The 19,616-nt window shown below is 46.2% G+C and overlaps 1 protein-coding gene across 1 annotated transcript in view; it reads right to left on the reverse strand.

Annotated features, from left to right (window-relative positions):
- Positions 1–2,229: 2,229 nt before the first annotated feature.
- Positions 2,230–19,616, reverse strand: part of LOC310879852 (uncharacterized protein) — a 216,968-nt gene continuing 199,581 nt past the window's right edge. The window contains exon 6 of the transcript XR_014571168.1: positions 2,230–13,798. The gene's annotated coding sequence lies outside the window, so the exon portion shown is untranslated. The remainder of the gene's footprint in view (positions 13,799–19,616) is intronic.

The following is a 19,616-nucleotide window of genomic DNA, read 5'->3' on the forward strand; positions in this document are numbered from 1 at the left end:
AACTTCTGCAGATTTTAATAGAAAAACTGTCGGTGCTGAGAAGTAAACAACCAAACCACCATGAGTGAGTAAGCAAGTACATGTATATACAGCACAGGGTGAGTCTAAACTCAACGTGGTAGTGGATAAGAAAAGTCTGCAATCTACTTGTTTTCCAGTTCCTCAGTCTTCAATTCATGCTGCAATGAATGCCAAATGAAACAGGTCTGAGCTGTCCAGGCTGAAGAATGCCTCTGAAGTCAGCGATAACAGCTAAAAGCTATGAGTATTTAATGCATGTGCAACGTGGGAAAAACTCACCAGTGAGTTCTCTGGATGAACCACCAGATCTGGTGGAGGATGGAAAGGCAGGTGAGGCAAGGCGCACTGCAAAGCCTCCTGCCAGCTCCATGCTGCCATATGGTGGATGGTATCGCATGCAGAAACTGCCAGGTATAAGGATATAGGAAAACTGGGAGCTATAAAAACTGTGAGGATATTATACAAGGATTACGATATTATACATACTGCAGTCTACTGTGGGGGAAAAAAAAAAGAGAGAGAAAGAAAGAAAAAAACAACAACCAAAGTTAATTCCCTCAATTTACATACAGTTGTGTCTTGCAAGTAAAATAGGAGACTCAGCCATTCCCGGCTTCTTGTGATTCTGAGAGAAGTGGCAAAAAGGTCGTGCAGGGGTGAGCAGCAACGTGAGCAGAAGACGACGTGATAAAAAGTAGTCTGGGGTAGGAGGCAGTGAAGGGCACAGATCCAAGATCATAAAACCCAGGCCGGTGTTGAATTAACACGACAACTGCATCCTCAGGGTCCTGCTGCACAAACTGGGGCCGAGCTCAGCCTGTGCCAGCCTGGGCTGGAAGGGGAGCAGGTCTGTAGCTCACCTGCAAGGCCAGTAAGGACAGCATTTGCCAAAATACAAGCAGGATCAGCACGTTGCAGCCCTGACTGTACGGCCATCAGATGCAGGGATAGGGACTGCCACCTAACTGTGGAGCAGAGGTTCCCCTTTGCAGTGAGATCTCCCTTCTACACCTTTTAAATAATTCACACATATTCCGACATCAACACAACTGCTGGGGAGGTTATAGGACACCCTTTTATGTGATTATGCAAAAAGGCTCCCACAGCACTAGTGCTGTATGCCGCAGGAGCTGAGGAACCCAGTAGTAGATACCACCATCCCTGGGACTGAGAGAGTTTTATTAAAATTACGGGAAGAAAGAACTAATTAGCAGTGAGTGGTAGGAAAGGATGAACTCTTAAAAAGGGAAGACCTCACTTTCATGCCTATGGCACTTCAGTAACAAGCAGAGAGGAAAAGAAATATAGAAAGTACGTGATACTGATGAGAAATTATTTGAAAATTCATAGATCAGGACTGGGCCTCTATTACAAACACCGAACAAGAAATGAGCTAGCTGCTCCGTGCCAGAATTCATGCAAGGAGGCACGGGCACAGTCTCTCTGGCTCCAGCATGCATTTGCTGGGGCAGTAATTCTCTGCTGGCTTGTGCTGCAGACAGAAGGAGGGCAGCTTCAAGGTCCAGTGCCCTAGAGAACAGTGCCCATATCTGTCCTTACTGAGTTCACAGCAGCTGCAAACACCACCCAATGCTCAAGAAATGAGAGAAAGCTTACCTCAGGAATCAAGCAGCATCAGCCTGAGTCCTAATAAAACACACTCCATTATGGACTAATCCAACCCTCAGCAAACACAAAGCAAAGACCTCACTGACACCAGCAGGAGATGGACGAGTCTGAGTGGCATTTGCCAGAGGCAAATGAAGGAATATTTACTCAAAACACCTATTACCAGGTCAGGCAATGGGAGTCTGCATGCAGAACGAAAGGGGAAGCAAATCCCGGCCTTAGCAGTGAAACAGAAATGGTTACATGGAAAGGCTGCCTTCCCTGCTGCCTTCCTTGTTGTGGTTTTCCCGTTGACAGCACTGCAGCGGCTGAAGAATCTGGCTTAACAAAGAAAAAGATCTTATTTCTGACTGAAGAAAACCCCACCTCAGTCATAAAAGCTGTGCAACAAGATACTATTCAAATAGCTCGCAGGAAAATCTTGGTCAGCCCCACTCACAGATCTGGATAGCCTGAAAAGTCTGAATATATTTAATTTATTATTTTCACCATGGAAACGCTCAACAAAACTGACCTTTTCAGTTTCAATAAAGCTGGATTTTCCTGTAGGTCCCCTGTCAGCCACTGCAATAATAAGTGGAAGTGCTAAAAGCCAGAGTTATTAAAAACTACGGAGGAGTGAAACGGCGCCCCAGCCCCGGTGCTCCCGGGCTGCTCCAGCTGCACTCAGCCCAACAGGAGCTGTACGCCCTCGCTTCAGGCCTCTTAGCCCAGTTCCAGCTGTGACTATGCCGATGCAGATCTTGAGCATCTGCTAACTTCAGAGCAGTTAATTCTGGTTTGCTGGGTCCCACTCAGCACAGGATGCAGCCATCTGAACATGCTGCAGCTACTTTTATCTAAGACAGTCAATTTATGGTGTACCTTCGGTATTGCTGACCATTGTGGTGTGTGTATCCTTTCCAACCAGGCTCTTTATCTACCTGTTCATACGCAGAGCCGCTGGCACGCAGTGTAGGGGGGGAGGTGCTGCTCCCCCTGCCTGGCTGGGAATGTGGGGATGGGGAGATGAGGGTACACGCACAGGCAGGGAAAAGGGGCAGGCTGCGGGGTGAGAAGGGGACACAGCAGGGCACAGAGAGAGATAAAATGAATAATTTCAAACCCCAAAGTCCCTGTGTTTTTTACCAAGGAATTTGGCGTACCTGTCCTTCCGAACATAACCAGTCTTGAGAGCGACAGCTCTAATAAATGGCTGGAAAAATAGTGAAGATGTTTGTTTAGATGCACGCTTTGTTAAGTGTCTGTCATTTGGCAGCAGATGAACAAAGAAATTATTTCTCCCTTGTGTTTAACTTTCTCTGCTGGCTGGGCAGCTTTCCTTTGTTCAGGAAGGTATCCTAAAGCTTGAAAAAATTCAGGCATCCACATCTAAGTCAACGCTCCCAGAACTGGCTGGTTTTGATCTATCCTAATCTACATTTCACATGTCACATTTTAGTAAAATACAGATATGGGCAGAGAAAACATAAAACACGGAAGCTTTTAATAACCCCCTCGGCTGGCAGGCAAATCGCACCATTAACAGCAGCTACAACCCATCTTCCAGCGTGCCCCTCTCCGCCCCCTGCATGCGGCAGCAGCTCAGAAGGCTGTGTTTTCTCTCCAGACTCAAAATGAGCCGGTAACTTACTGGGTGGACTGGGTTTGGTTATTTCCCATGTCAAGCAGACAACAGCAGCTGGCTCCCTATGCCAGCCCCCACACCGGAGACTGGGAGCAGTTGCCTCAGGGATCCAGCCAGCACCAAGCTCCTGGCCCTGCATCCCCTCCCAGAGCCACAGTTCCCCTACACAACACATGTGGGGCTGCATTATGTCAGCCAAAAAACTGTGTTTTGCCAAATTTTCAGTAAAACACTGCACAGATATGAATGCCGTGTGGGGTAAGGTACAGCAATTACCAAGTAGCAGCAAAGACATTTCCATTTGAAACGTCCTTTGAAGGCCACTTGCACAGTGAAAAGACACAAAGCCGGACTGAACCTTTTTCTCAGCAGCTTTACAATCCCTTTGGACTTTCCAAAATACAAGATCATGTAGGTCTGAGTTCATACCGCTTTCTTTCCTTGTTTGCTTTTACAACAGGAGCTTTGGCTCTCCTTGTTCCAGTGGGGGAGCTGCTCCCTGGTGGCTGAGCCCGAGCTGGCCCTCATGCAGCGCTGCTGGCCACAGTGACAATAGTGAGGGTGGGGGTGAGGACACGGTGTGCTGCTCGTGCAGCAGGGCCCCAAGGCCCCGTGCCACCACCACACCCCTGCTGTGCCTTGTGCACGGGACCCAGAGGAGCAAGGCCCACCTTCTGCTCCCAGTGCTAAAGACGCGGTGGTGATGGGCGCTGCCTGGCTAGGCTTCTGTCCTGGACTGCTTGAGTACGTAACTGCTGCTCTTCTGGAGACTAGCAAAAGTAACAAATAAACAAACAAAACCCAAACACGTTAAAAAAAAATGCTCCTATTTCCCACTGTCACTTTTGGAAGAGCTCTACAGCAAAATGGCTGACGAGGTTGGCATGGTGATAGCTTTCAGTGATACTAGTGCCTGAACCATCACCACCTCACTTATTGCCAGCACAGAGTGCATGGACTGCACAGCTCCTATTCTTTTTAAATGTTTTAATTATTATTTCTCTTAATTATTACCTTAATTGTCACTTCTAGATCTTTGAATGGCTTAAATTACACACACACAAATGAAAAAAAAAAAAAAAGAAGGAAATAAAAAGTATGCTGTAACTAGACATTGCTACTTAGCAGGTAGCCAATGAAATGCCAGCCATACCATAACAACAGCATAAAATCTAAACAGATTTTTCTAATACTCCTTCATTTCCATTCAAGAAAAAAGGGTTTGTATTTGCAGCCTGGCATAGAGAGGTCTGAACAGCTGGATTTTTCCTTTGGGTTCTTTACTGCCTATCCTATTTTCTAAGCACACTTGTCAAGAACCATCCACCTACTTTTCTGAGTTTTTATACTTCTACTCCAGTTTTTCTCAGTCCCAATATTCCCACAAGAATTAAAGCAGCTGAGTACATGATCCTCGCCCTCATTGATCTGTTTTGCTTTCCAAGAGACACAGCTCTTTGTCCAGACAAAGGTGATGACTCCAGACCCTTGCTCTCTACCACGGCCCCTCAGCACACCCCTCTCACTCCCCCATGCAATCCCCAGCCCCACCTGCCTATAACCTGCTCTGCAGGTAAATTTACAAAAATATGAAGGCAGAAGGTGAGGATTTATCTGACGACAAATATTGTCAGTGTAGACAGCGCTAAACCTAACTCAGTACTGGGCAGCGGTACGAGGTGCTTCTTGGAAAACACATGGTGGTAAAGCCACTCCTGTAGGCACAAGCTGTGAGACAGGAGATTTCAGAAGTGCCTCAGAAGAAAGGCCAGTAGCTGCCAGGCCTATTTGCTGATCCAGTAGCCAATGTTACCCTGTGCTGGGCACGGGGGCTGGCACACTCGGATGCTTGCTCCAGCTGCCTTCTGCTGCCTTCCCTGCTTGAGCACGATTCCTTCATTAAGCATGCCAAAGAAAAGATGCTTTGTTTTATAAATTAGACTATTATCTCAGATTCACTTTCTCTCTTCACTTAATGAAAAGCAAATTTCTACAGCATGTCAAATAAATAGCCCATATATACATATATATAAATAGCCCCTATATAAATAGCCATAAATGCAATACAGTTCTTTCATATATAGTCCTATACAAATACAGTTCTTTTAATATTTCTCAGCAAACTGGGAGTTCTCATGGTAGGTTCATGCATTTCTATCCATCACAATCCCCAGTGACAGGTCTACCAGCATCTCTGCATCCCAGTATAAAGCAGCTCCACCTCCCTCCTGTTACCAGTTGCATGTATCTTCAGAAGCACTCCCCCTTTTTTTTCCCTTCACTTCTACTTCTAGGCTTTTGTTCTAGCTCTTTCCATTGATCAGGCATAAGGCAACAGTCTTGCTCCATTTCTTGTTTTGGCTCCTGGAGACTCTAATTTATTGGAAGGATGAGATTCCTTGCTATCCTCAAGTCACTTTGTGTTTTCCCTTCTTTTTTCTAACATACACCCGATTGCTTCATTCATACTCACTACTCTTATCCCTTTTACTATTTTTTTCCATTTTTCTATCGATCCATTTTTCTCTTTTCCCTCTTCCCTTCATCTCTTTGCTTCTCTTTTTTAGCCCTGCCCCATCCCACTGAAGCTTTCCAGCTAGATGTATTACTTACTGCATTGAAGGGAAGCACTGCATCCAAATTCAAGTTGTACTGTACAACAAAACCAAGATTATAAATACTTACAGAGTCAGCAAGACATAACCTTAGTGTTCTCCCCTCCCTGTGCTAAACTCCCAAATCCAGAAGCATCCTGTTATCAAAATAGTTTTAACTAAAACTAAAGTGAAAATTAAATGGAAAATAAATTGGGCACTGAATGCCCAACTCCAGAACACGAGGCTCCCCTCACTTTCAGAGATGCACTGCTCGCCTTTCATCGGGCTCCTACTCTGCAAAGGTGTCTCTGTTTGCTTGCATGTTCCCCATCTGTCAAAGATGATACGGACACCCCGTGTTGCCAGATAAGCAATATATGTCACTCTTCCTTGCCTAAGGTTAAAACAAATACGTTAATTTATTGCCCGTTACAGGCTGCACTAAGAACGAGAGCGGGAGAGAGAGCACGGTACGTTCTCTGCTCCCTGCTCAGAGCCACGTGTTTCCCCCCGAGCAGATTGTGCTGTCCTGCACACGCTTGGCTGATCAGCCCCTCGCTTTCATGGCAGTCCCTTAGGTATATGTGCACAAAGGGGGTGTCAATGAATAGCTACTACTCTGAGATTACATGATTTTGTGCCTTTTACACCTCAAGCAAGTGAATCCTGACCTACCTTCCACCCACGATCCTTTAGGAAAGAACCCCACTGGCTGGGAGGAGGCAGAGCACATCATGGTGACATGCATTCCCATCATAAACAATACAATATTGTCTGTGAAATAAAAGTGCTTTAATTTCAAGCAATGTCAGGAAAATCAGAATGACTCCAAGAGATCATTTTTTCAGCCCAAAAGATGACCAGAATAAAAATGTAGAAAGCCATGGTTAGGAGGGTGGAGAACAACTAACTAAAATGAGATAACACTACCAGTTTATATATTCTGTGTATTTTCTTTCCATTTTCAGGAGGATCATTTCTAAACTGGCTGTCACCCCTGCATGAATTATTACATCAGGCTCAGTAGGCTGTAGATATAGACAGAGACTAAACACACATATACCGCACTCTTACATGCTGACACATAATTCTTTCGTGCACTGCTAAATGGATGCAGAGAAAGCAACAATAAAACGTCTCTCTCACATTTATATTAAATGTCAGAAGAGGAAAGTCTTCTTCCCAATACAAAGCTAAAGAACGTATAATTTACTCATATATATATATGCATACTCATAGATATACATGTACACACACATTGTGTGAGGGAGAGAGGGAGAAGGAGATAAGGAAAAACCACTAAGATCTTCCTTCTGCCACCACAATGTAGTAGTCCTGCTAATATGAAAAGATCCAATCCTTGTATACAAGCAAATCTCCAAAGATGTGGTCTGACATGTAACTCTTCCTTGCTATGTAGATGTACTCCCAGAATACTGAGCTGCAGATTTAAAATACACAGAATCAGTGCAGGAAACTGTGGGGAAAAGCAGAAATTGGTTGCTTCTGAAGACTCAATTGAATTACTCTGAAAAGATTAATTAAAATTGAATTCTCTTTTGACACAAAATCTCCTGTTTGCTAGTTCTTCCTATTACTATTACCTAGTTTCCATTAGGAGATACACTCTGTAATGAAATAAACCTCACGAACCCTGTGGGATCAAGCAAAGTTTACTGTATTCTGACAGCAGCAGAGGAGAGGTTACAATGAGAGCTGGCAAGCTTAATGAAAAACGGGTTGACATATTATCACTGAATTCCTATCAGTGATCTGTATCACTGCTTCTTTAAGGTGCAAAAGGTCAAATAATTGAGTGCTGTGCTGATTAGGAAACAGCTTGATTTGCCAGCTGACAGCCTAGACTCAGATCTTCATTCAGTTTCTCCAAAAAACTATGGGGAAGGAACGGGAGGAGGGGAGCTCCTCCAGGCCTCGGGTACAGCTTCATAACTAGAATATGAATTATTAAAATACAAAGGTCATTTGCATCTCTAGTACTCAGCTGTGTTTTCACTGCCAGTATTTGGGGAAGCCATGCAGGGGATCACCTTTATTAGGGACCAGTGCGAATGAATTAGATAAAAGACTGAGAGCATTTGCATTGCAGTTGGTGCTTCAAGTCTGCCCTGCTATAAAACATTGCTTCGTGCTTCACCATAGCGCATTTGGAGACTAATGAGACATTTGGCATACTAAGAAACTATCCAAAACAAACGTGAGGGCAGAATCTGGCCCTGGATGATATAAAGGAAAAATTCAATGCAGAGTGGAATTAACAGGGTCACATTAAGAGTCGCCAACTACTTTCACTGTACAAGGAGCATCGATCTCAGAGAGCCAGAGCAAAACTTATTTGCATCTCGTATTTCTGAATATTCTTATTTTCTGGCACTTACAAAGTCAAAACAAAATCCCCAGTGTCATAAGTCTTCACCCCAAAAGCTGGCACTCGTATCAAAGGGATATGTGTTTATGTGTTGGCTGTTTGGGTCACCGTCACAGGGCCCACAAAAACAGGTATTTACCACATCCTAAATGTGTGCTTCCAACTATACAGCCAGCAGCCTCATAATAGAAAGTTAAAATGTAAACGCAAGCTGCTATTTTAGTGCAATCACACAAATGCAGCAGCTTGTGTTCTCTCTTCCTTTATTTCCAGAACGGACAGAATGCTTGAATTAAAATATATAGATATTCCTTTTTGTTGTTGTTGTTTTCTAATTGCATGGTAAATTAAATCTTGCTCACATAAGTAATTCTTACTCACCTTATTACCTTATTCCTATAATAACACAGTTGACAGTGTTTGGACTAAAGAATGCCAAAAGCTGTTTTTCCCTAAATAGTTAAAATACAAACAGAAATCAAAACCAAGCAGCCTAATAAAGGATTATAAGAACTGACAATGCTTTGTGAATTTGAAAGGTTACATTGCTCAGATGAAAATAAAACTGAAATCCCGATTCAACCCTGAGCTTCTGCCTCCCCTTTTCACAACATTTAAAGGCATTCTTCCCTTCGTCATATGGATAGTTGTTCACAAAGGAGTTCATCGATATCACCTTGCTCATCTAGACCAGATGGCCAAAAGTGATGAAAATCCAAAGGTATTCCAGAAAGTGACCTTGGAGATGCTTTTGTGATTCAAAATTCAGGAAAGATCGCAAGCCTGATTCTGGAAACATCCCTGCTTTAGCTCTAAAGAAAGCCAGTGCACCTAGGCAGCAGCTGATTTTAAAGGACAACAGCAGACTTTCCCCAGTTGACAAGACATCTGCTACAGTATTCCACAATCCCCCATTTACAAAGGAAATAAGAGCTAGTTTGAATCACATATGTCAATAGTCGGGATTTTTGCCTTCTTACCCTTCAGATTCTATTACCTATAACAAGACAAGATGACAATGCCTGTTAAGAAATGAAAACTGAGAGGGAAGAATCAGGAAAAAAAAACTACAGACCAAAGACAGTTTACTTTTTTTTTCCCCTAAATTGATCCACTAGCTTTCCACGGAAAAGTTGGCAAAAGTAAAATCGCAGGTGTGTGCTGCCCTCACCCTCTGGGTGCTAAGGCACGGTGAGTGCCTCTACCCAAACCACGCCTGGCTCCGAAAATAAATCAACAAGATTTTGCAACACAAAAGCCACCCTCTCGCTTTTGCTGAGCACTATTTGAAATAAAGATAGATCATAACGTGAGTCATTTATCTCTCCTCTCTGATGCATTCACACACACGCCTACCACTGCAGGGGGATTGAGAGAAGTGACCTGAATCTCAAGCACCCTTGGGTTTGCAAACAAAACCCAGCCAATGAGGGGATGCAAAACCTGAACTAAATCTATGGCTTCTCCTTTACCCCCCGCTTTCCTCCTCTTTTAGCTGGTGCAAGTACAGGAGAAACCATGAGCAGTGTCACAGAATGAAACCGTGCATCGTGTAACAGCTCCAAAGCAAGACATTCCCATTTCACACCACAGACATTCAAGCAAGCAGACGAGGTGAAATCCCGGTTGGCTGCAATACTTGTACTTATTTTAATTGTTTATTGAAAACAGCATGACAGATGCAAAAGAATGGTAGAAGGAAGAACAAAAAATATTGGCTTCTTTCAGATGCAACCCCCTGCATGAACCACACGGAAAATCAATTCTTTACATTATATGTAAAAAAATAAAATAAAAAATAGAAGCAGCAATAGTAGCATGAGAGAGAAAAGAAAGAGGCCACAAAGGACAAGAGAAGAGGTGCTAGGGAAATCTGGGCAGAGGCACTTGTGTTTCTGGTGCAGGAGCATGGGAAGCATGGCATGGGGACACGCTGCCGGGGGCTGAGGGGTTTCCCTAAGCGTAGGAACAGGAGGCAAGGCAGGCTGAAGAGAGAGAGGTCTATGGTAAGGGATGCAGGAGCAAAGCTTAACTTGAGGCTAGGAAAACCATTACTTATTACACTCTAATTATTTTGCTTTGGCTGGTTCTCAGATGAGTACTTCAGGAGCAGACTTACACGCCTGCACTGTTCCCTCCCTGCTGAGTCACCCCACAGCCCTACAGAGCACATAAAGTCCAGAGGCTGAATCCAGGTATCAAGAGATCTGCCCCCGTCCCTTGCATCCTAAAAAGGAACGTGTCCATGTCACCTATGGAAGAGTGGTGGCTTTTCCTCAGTGACAGAGGGATCCCACTAGGCACAGAGGATCACTTTTGCCGGCCAGCATTAAGCATGTTTTTCTTCGATTTATCTTTCCAGTATGATTCATTCCACTCATCCACTTGAAAAAATATGCTCAGGGTCATCCCGGCTGCTTGCACAGCGAAGTCCATCACCATACGGATAGAACAGGGTTCAATTTCTTGCCCAAACACAGACGATAAGGAGGTGCATACAAATTCTGTCCCTGACTTTCACTATCTCTGGAAATGACAAAGCAAATACATCCAGGACAGACAAGTCATTCCTAAGGAGCCCCAAGCTCCAAGTGCCAGAACTGGATGGGACTGGAATAAATATAGTGGAGACCCAAAGTTATAACAGTTAGAACGTCGCTCACAACAAATTATGGCTTGGAGGGCGACATTATCCTCCAGAACCAACCCCTCAGCCCAGTCCCTCAATGGGCCACAGGAAATTACTTCACCTCAATCACCGTTCTTCGGGGATGGACAGCACAGGAGCAGACAAATACTTGAGATCCTTCTGCCTTTATATGCTGTCACGGGGAGCGTCCCGACATACCTGTGTGCGTCCTGCTGAAACAACCCCTCTCAGCACCAGCCTGCTACGTACCTACTGAACAAATGCTCTGACGCCTGGTTGTCGATGGAGCTTCTGAGGAGTAGTTATGAGGAAGATTTGGGGATTTTGATCTGGTGGGTCTGGCTACTTTCACTTAGACTAAACCAAATGCACCTCAGGCTTCCTTGTCTAAACCATCTTGTTCCTTCTGGGCCTTTTGGCTATATTTCATGAACTATCTGATGTCCTCTGTCTCTAGGGGACAATTTGCTGCTGCTATCAAAGAATGAACCATATGATCTCATGCATGTCTTCCAACTCTGCCTGTTGAGGTTTCCAGATTTCTTGCAGAGATTTTTATTTTGTCCCCAAAGAACTCTTTGTGTACCCAACCGCTAGTCCAATTGATATTGCTTAGTCTGATAAGGATACTGCCTCGCCATACAAACCTTGCCACTCCTGTCTTTCAGGTACTACACACCTAAGGAAATATTTTGTATTTTCTTATTTTTGACTGACTCCCAGAAAAATCACTTTTATTCTCAGGGACCGAAAGTTAATCCCGCTGTCTTGTATCCCTAGCATTACTTACCATTACGCTTTTCCCTCTTCCACAAACCCCAGCTGGCACCGTCCCATTCTCCCAGCTGTATATGGGTGTTTTGTTTGTTTGTTTGTTTCCATAATCCTCAACTGCTTCTAGAGGAGGTTGATTCTGAAATATCCTTTCCAAAGCTGGGATGGATGTTTCCAGTTGGGGTTTATTAAGTTCCTATGGCAGCTATTTCCAAAGCTGCTTTGTCATATATTTCTTTGAAAGAGGCTTTAAGAATGGCAGCGAGGCTTTGCAGATAAGGATTTGAATTGCAACCTTTACACTAGAAGTGTAATAGGAACATCGGGGAATTAAATAAAATTATATTTTTCCTAGATGTCTGCTTAAAAAGGAAATTCAGGATTTTATGGATGCCCCAGAGACAAACTATTACATTACATTCCTTGCAGTTCTTATTTGAGTACTGTCTATTTGAGCACCTCAAATAGCACAGAATCATTCATAAAGAATGGGCAAGAGAGACTGTGTCCCATCAATATTTCAAGCTTGGTTATCAAATCAAGAGAAATTCATGAGTTCTGCTCCAGCTCAACATTTGCAGGTTTGATACTATTGTTTGACAGTTTAGGGTTTTTTTCCTCTGCATTCACATTGTCGTTAATATTTTATACAATCTTCCAGTTGATGGTTATTGTAAAATTTATTAATTTTTTTTTTTTTTACTTGGCTGCACTAACCAGTTTTCTCCTTTCTCTTTCAGCAGGGAGAAATTCACACTCATTTGCTATTTGTGGGGTGATGACATAGTGTGAAGAAGCAGTAATGATGACTGACTGATAGAAGACACCATATGTTCTCTTCATTTTTCTCTGTGCTATTTTCTGAGAGAGGAATAAAGACTCAATATAAGATGAACTTTCCTATGATATATAATATTAAAAAAACCTATGACTTTTTGCAAATAATTGGCAGGATGGGGGAAATACTCTTTTTCTAAAGCATTCAGACAGTACTGCTATAAGTATCAGGCTCCAAATCATTGAGATAAATATTTTTTTTCCACCAGAAATATTTCACATGCATCTAAACACCACCAAAATCATCTTTACAATTAATTTCACTCTTCCCTACATCCTTCCACAGCAAGAATTCTGAAAATAGAAGTTGCATTTGCTTATGACTAAACAAAGGTTAACGATTCCTTCCAATTTTAAAATAAGTGGGATTATACATAGGATTCTATGTGACGATTCATAATACAAGGTAGCCAACAATCCTGACTACAAGCATGCTACCAGTATCACTAGAGCACAACCACAACACCAACATCATATGCGGGGATGTTTCTTTACACACCAAGCGCATGAGTCAGGACAACTAATAACAGAAATTATTTCCTTCAGTAAATACTGCATTAGCTTTAACTTGTTTTAATCTCAAAAACAAATAAGAAGCCTCATTTTCTGTAAATACCTGAATGAAAAGCTCTTATTGTTGTAGCCTATGCATTTAACAAGTACACCCTTTTCTTAAACAAAACACCTAAACATTTTTAATCTTTTTTCCCCCGCTTATTTCATTCTCTCCTCTCAAACCAAGGCTTTTTGATTTGTGCTCTTCCTCCTAACTTTGTAATAGCCACTGACTAAAACCAGACTACATCCAGAGCCATGCACGTATCTGCTCGTGTTATTAGGCAGTCAGGGCAGAAACAAAGAAGTAAACAAAAGGGATTCATGTTGCCTTCTGTTCCATTAGAGACAAAGAGGAAAAAAAATCAATCCTCTCAAATACAAAAATAAACCCCAGAAATCACTGCTTTAAGATACCTTATTAGCAAATTTCCAAGAATGTTTTGCAAGTAAGGGAGACAAAAGTGAAGGAAATCTAAGTGTGAATCCTTCGGGGCGAGGGGCAGAGCACGCCCTGCCACCACGGCGAGTGCCAGGCCTGTCGCTCGGGCTCTGTTTCAAGGTCACTCTGGTGTCGCCCTTCTCACAGCACGACCTGAACCAGGCACGCAGCGTCCCATCCTGCTCACGAGAGCGGCCTCCGCTGATGCAGGAGGAGAGCTTCCCGGCGTGATGTGACACGGAGCTGGTCCTCAGAGTGCCGCCTTCTCCCAGGTCACCTGCCATGGCAACAGACACCAGGGGATGCTTTAAATTTAGTGTGCAACTCAGTGCGCTCACCCAGTTAGACTTATTTTTGCTGTTACAACCTATGCGCCCTGCATCACAAGGAACGTGACAGCAGGAGCGCAAGGAAAGGTTTTCGTGTAAGGAACGTGTGTTATTCCGCCTCTGAACTCCAAGTGGCACGAAAGCATCTCCCCCAGAAAGCTGTACTACGTGTGCTTTATTTGTCTATTACACTAGAATTACATAATGTCTGATCTCAAAACTCACAGCCAAATGTCCCATTCCTCAGCAAAGCACAAAGCCTACAGGATGGGGTCCCTAATCAATACTTTAATAAATACCACCTACTTAGTTGGAATAATTGATTGCCAGGAGCAGACTAAGCGTAATGTATTCCTGCTAATCTAGACAAAGGATGAATGCCATAGCTGATTTATACGGCACACCTGGAACCGTTCAGAGGGTTGGGGACAGGTCCGTCGGGACGTGCACATCCATGTGCAGTGTTTCATCGGGGATGGCTGGTGGGTGTGCTGGATGGAGCAACGGAGGTGACTCTGCGAGCCAGCCAGTCCCAATGCCGTGCCCAGGTCACTGGGGGCCTGGCGGGGTGCCTTCTGCTCTGGCCTTGCCTGAGGTCACCCGGGGCCACTTGGTGACACCTAGCCAGAGCAAGGCACGCCCGGGGCTCTCCTTGGGGATTACTTCCTTACCCTGGTCCTGCCGTTAGACGGTTTACGCCGCTGCACACTCGTGCAGGAGAAAGCGTCTCGGTGTTTTAAGATGGAAAATAGCCAGCAGAGAGTGCAAGAGGCACCTTCGGCGCAGTCCCTACCCAGTTCACATCCCCGCTCCCAGACAAGGAACCTTGGCCCCCGCCACCGCGCATCCGCTCGGGTCCTTTGTTGGCGGACACCGGCCGGCAGCTCTGCCCCAGCCCCCGCCGCTCCCCCGGGGCCTGTGCCGGGGGGCAGCCCACCTTCCCGGCGGCTCCGACAACAGGCGCATTTCCAGCCGCGCTGCCACCCGCAGCCCGGCGGAGGAGATGGCTGGCAGGCGGCCCGCGCCTACAGCGCGGCAGAGCGGAGCCTCCCGACCCCAATGCAGCCCGGGGAGGGGAGTCCCCGGCTCCCAGCTCGGGACCAGCCCCCGGCCGGCAACTTTCCACCGGGAGCCGCCCGCGCCCCTGCTCGCCGCCGCCTCCTCCTCCTCCCTGCAGCGGCCGCGCGGTGCCGGGGGAGGCACGGCAGCCCCGGAACGCCGCAAACTTGCGGAGCGGCGGCGGCAGCGGCACGGCTCCGCCCGCAGCCAGGGCTGAGGAGCCGAGGGGCGGCCGCAGGTGCGCAGCGGGGCCGGGGGCGGCGGAGGCGGGGCGGGGGCGGCGGCTGCCGGAGCCCCGGGGGGGCCGTCCCGCACCGCGCCCTCCTCCCGCCCCGCCGAGCCGCGCAGAGCAGCGCGGAGGCTGCGCGGAGCAGGTCAGTGGTGCGCGGGGCGGCCCCTCCGGGGCACTTGGGGAAAAGTGCCCAAACTTGCGGCGGGGCCGCGCTGGGATCCCCCCACGCCCCCAGCTCCCCTCAGCCCCCGGTGGCTGCGGGGCGGCGCCGGGCAGGGCAGGTGGCGGTGCGGGGCGGCCGCAAGTTGGGGTGCGGGCTGCGCGGAGCCGCCCGCCCCCGGGGCTCCGGCTGCGCGCTGGCACCGAGGGGCTGCGAGGCAAAGTAGAGTTTGTAGGCGCCGGCGTCTCGCCGGGTCGGGAGCGCTGCTCGCCCGGACTTCGGCTCGTGCGCCTGCAGCAGGGGGACCGCTGCGCCTCGCCAGGTCCGCAGGTGGGGTCGGGGAGGAGGGCTGCGGGCGGTCCCCTGCCCGCCCCGGGCTCCTTGCTGCCGGTGGGAGCTCGGAGCCGCAGGCAGGGAGCGGGCGGCGAGCCCAGCCCCGGCGAGCGGTGGGGCCGGGCAGGGCGGGTACGGCGGGGACAAAGCAATACCGGGTCGGTTGTGTTTTCTTGTAAGGTTTTGGAGGGGTTAGGAAAGCCCCGTTCGGTTGTGTTCCAGTGTCGCTTTCTGTCTAGAGCTGACTTGCCTTGCGTGCAGATTAACGTGCTTCCAAAACACAGAGATGCTTTTTTATGTTAGATGCTTACCCCGAGATGCTTGTGGTTTACTGCGAGATTTAAAAGTTGCAGCTCTTCGGAGAATAGGCTGTACATACAGAACCAGAGGGGCTGAATGGCAAACCTGAACAGTCTCCTAAGTGAAAATCAGAAATATAGTCGCTAATCCATTTTGTTTATTAATGATGCTCACCAGCTGATGAGAGAGCTATCCCTACTTTATCCTGAGATTTCATTTTGTCAGATGTCTGGCGTCTCATCAATTCCTTTCATGTCCCTGGGATTTTCTCTTTTCCAGGAGCAGGCCACAGAAGCTCTCTGTGTGGGATAACCACTAAGCTCTTCTTTTGAATTCATGAGCTTCCAAATTAAACTTTCACTGACACCTGCTATCTAGCCTGGTTCAGCAGAATGGCAGCGACACCCGGGCTGTTGGGGCTCTGCTACCAAGCAAAATAAATCACAAACAAAAATAGGTGCAAAGTGCCCGGGCCAGGCTATCCAACAATTTGGAGGAGCTCTGTGAAACTGTGGCTGCTGGAAATGTAATCACAGGCTGGTTCCAGTGGAGCAAAGTTTCAACAGCAATCACCGATAGGAATGAAATCCATAGTGCAGACAGCAACAGAGATTAATCATCATCATCAATTAGCTGATGGAGTCAAACAGAACAAAAAGAATGTAAACAAAGATCTGGCTTCTCCCTCCCACCCACCCCCCCCCCCCCCCCCCCCGGCCCTGAATCTCACCCCACCTTTATTTATCTGGCGCCAAGGATATTTTCCATTAGTTCCAAGCACCAAAATTTAGCAAGTGTCATAACGTAAGGTCAGGACTTAATTATTTATATGGAGACATCAATCATCGCGTGGGGATGATTTATTTATCAATCACCAGAGCTGTATAACGGGATGGTGAATTCCAATTTTCTCTGGTGGTGGCTGAGCAGGGCTGGGGAGGTCCCGGCTGCTGCCCGGCCACCGCAGGAACCTGCAGAAGTTTCTGTCCAGGCCCCGCAGAGCAGGGCTTTGCTGAGCCTTTTGCATCTGGTAACTTACCAAAACGTCACCTGGGAAATCTCATGCACATTGGCTGCACCTCAGTAATGAACATTTACTGATTACGGATTATCTGGAGAATTTAGCTTTTTAAACATTATTCAAATTTTTATGTTTATGTAAGCTAATAAGACTGAAGAGATTCAGTAACTACTCTTTGCCTTGTGGTATTTGAAAAGTGTGTCCGTTGGGCTTATCTCAGCATCTTCCAGAATCACTTCAAAATACTAAAATAGAATTTTTCTGCTGGAAAAAAAAAAGTATCTGTACTCAGTATAATGCTCTTTGCTCACAATTAATGCCAAAAATCAATTTGCTAACATGCTTTTTATGTTTCTGCTGATCACAAACAGGATGGCACAGTAAAAGCTTTTATTGCCATCTGATTAGTCCACAATGAGGGTAAGTGAATAGCTTGGGCTAGCGGGGTTGCAAAAGTCCCATGCTGAATGCAGTGGATGTAGAGATGAGCATGGGGTGCTGAGCACCAGGCATCAATCCTGCTGTCGGAGTCAGTCAAAGAGATGCTATGAACCACAAGAGCCAAAGCAGCATCAGGCCCCCAGATTTTCTGATAGCTGGATGGAAGTAATGAACGTGCACATGGGATATTCCTGAACCTCCTCCTCTGGGTTTCTGCTGAAGGGTTAATTACAACCAGGGATTCTCAGAGATTTTTCCATTTATCTATCTGTTAATAGAAATGGTGCTGCTGATCTTATTTACATGATTGCATTTCAGATAGGGAGATGATTAACTCAGAGTGTGTGAAACTGGTGGGGAAAAAAGCAGACTAAGGGAAAGGAGAGATGGAAAGGAAAGCTGTGGTGAAAATGAGTTGAGCTAGGAGGGAAGGTGTTCTTTTGCTTTCCTATCATTACCTCCTCAAACTCCGCATACCACAACCCATATGCTTTACCATTAAAAAGGACTATTCGAAGCATGAGTAGTACCCCGGGCAGCTTGTGATCCCTCTGAACTTCATGGCAGGACTCCATTTTGGCAAGAGCAAGTCAATAAGCTCTCCTGCACATCCATTATACTGTTCCTGCTGATCTTAAACCAAGACAATTTATCACTGTATTTCAGTGACAGAAATACTAAAATAATATTTCACTGGGTACATAAGAGGGTGTAAATTACAGGTTAAAGGATGGATGGACTGTCCACTTCTTCGAAGAACAATTAAGACATTAAGAGTGTGGGAAAATATTTTTAGACATTAACCAATCAATGAGAATTTAAGACCCAATTCTGTTCTGAGATGATCCTCGAGCACCCCCTGGATCTTGCCCAGAGCATGTGAAAAATGAAAGATTAATAGTATTTCTTGTAGGCAACACCAGTCAGGTGCTTGTGTATTTTTATAGTATACTGGGTGTATTTATAGCATTTAGTAATGCCAGCAATGTTCAATATAAAGAGTAACAGATGACTATATCGTGAAACAAGGCACTAGCAAGGCAGGTGGGAGATGATTTCCAAAATATTGCAGTAACCAGGCAGGGAGAGATGTCGTAAGATTGTAAACATAATAGACGTAAGCGGCTTTAACCAAAGCCAGGGGTAGAGCTTCGGGTTTGTTCCAACTGATGCAAGATCGAGCCCAGCCCACGCTTTATGTGGAAGAGGAAAGCCAGGACTTGCCATGTGCAGATCCCAGCAAAGATGGCTTCCACGCTGCTCCTTCCTGGTGCATGGAAGGACAAAAGTGACAGTGAAATCACAGTTGAGTGCAAGGAGGCGAAAGGAGGGGAATAAAACTGTATTGGCTCGATTGCAAGAAACAAACCACAGATTTCCCTAATCAGACAGACGATGCCTAACTAGGGTACAAAGCAAACCATGAAGGAAGGTGGCAGATTTCACAAATTAGTCATGGCAAAAATGGTGAATTTCACAGCTTGAAGTGAATTCCTGTTATAGGATGAAACAGCACAAAGTGATTAAGAGCTCTAACAGATAGAAGTAAAGAGCATGTGAGCCTTAGTCATCTCACAGCAGCCAACACTCCTCCCCGACCTCAGCTGAGCCACAGGAGCGACACCTTCAGCCTCCGTCTGCTCCTGGTTGTGAGCGGGATGTGGTGAGGACAACCCCAAACGAGTTCCCCAGACATCTCTGGGAGTTTCTGGACGAGGGCACAACCACAGCAGTCACTGTGCTGGGAGAGGCTTCGCAGGCACAATCTGCAGTCCCAGTGCCACTACCGTGGCTCCAGCCGCAGGGCATGTGCCATGATGAGAGCAAGCCATGGGATGGCAGGGCCTGGTCTTCGTGCCATGACCCCAAGGGTGAGCAACATGGCAGGAGGATGGCTGAGAGGTTGGAACAAGCAGGGACACTGCTGCAGCACACTGGCTGCCATCTGGGGACAACCTTCCAGGTCTGGCAGCGCTGCTTTTGGAGCCGTTTGGTGCTGGCCTGTGCCATCCCGTGGTGACTGTGCCACAGCACGCATCCCTCATCGCAGGCAACAGCCCGTTCAGTGGTTTTCTTCTGAAATCCACCCATTTCCCCTTATTTCAGGGAATAAAGATGAATGTCACAAGCCTTGCAGGTGCTGCGATGTGACTTTTGCTGGCAAAACATTTCAATAGCTGTTACAGGGCATTTTCAAGGAAAGCTTTGTTATTAAGTACT

This window comes from Anser anser (genome assembly GCF_964211835.1).
Source record: "Anser anser genome assembly, chromosome: 11".
NCBI classification, from domain to species: domain Eukaryota; kingdom Metazoa; phylum Chordata; class Aves; order Anseriformes; family Anatidae; genus Anser; species Anser anser.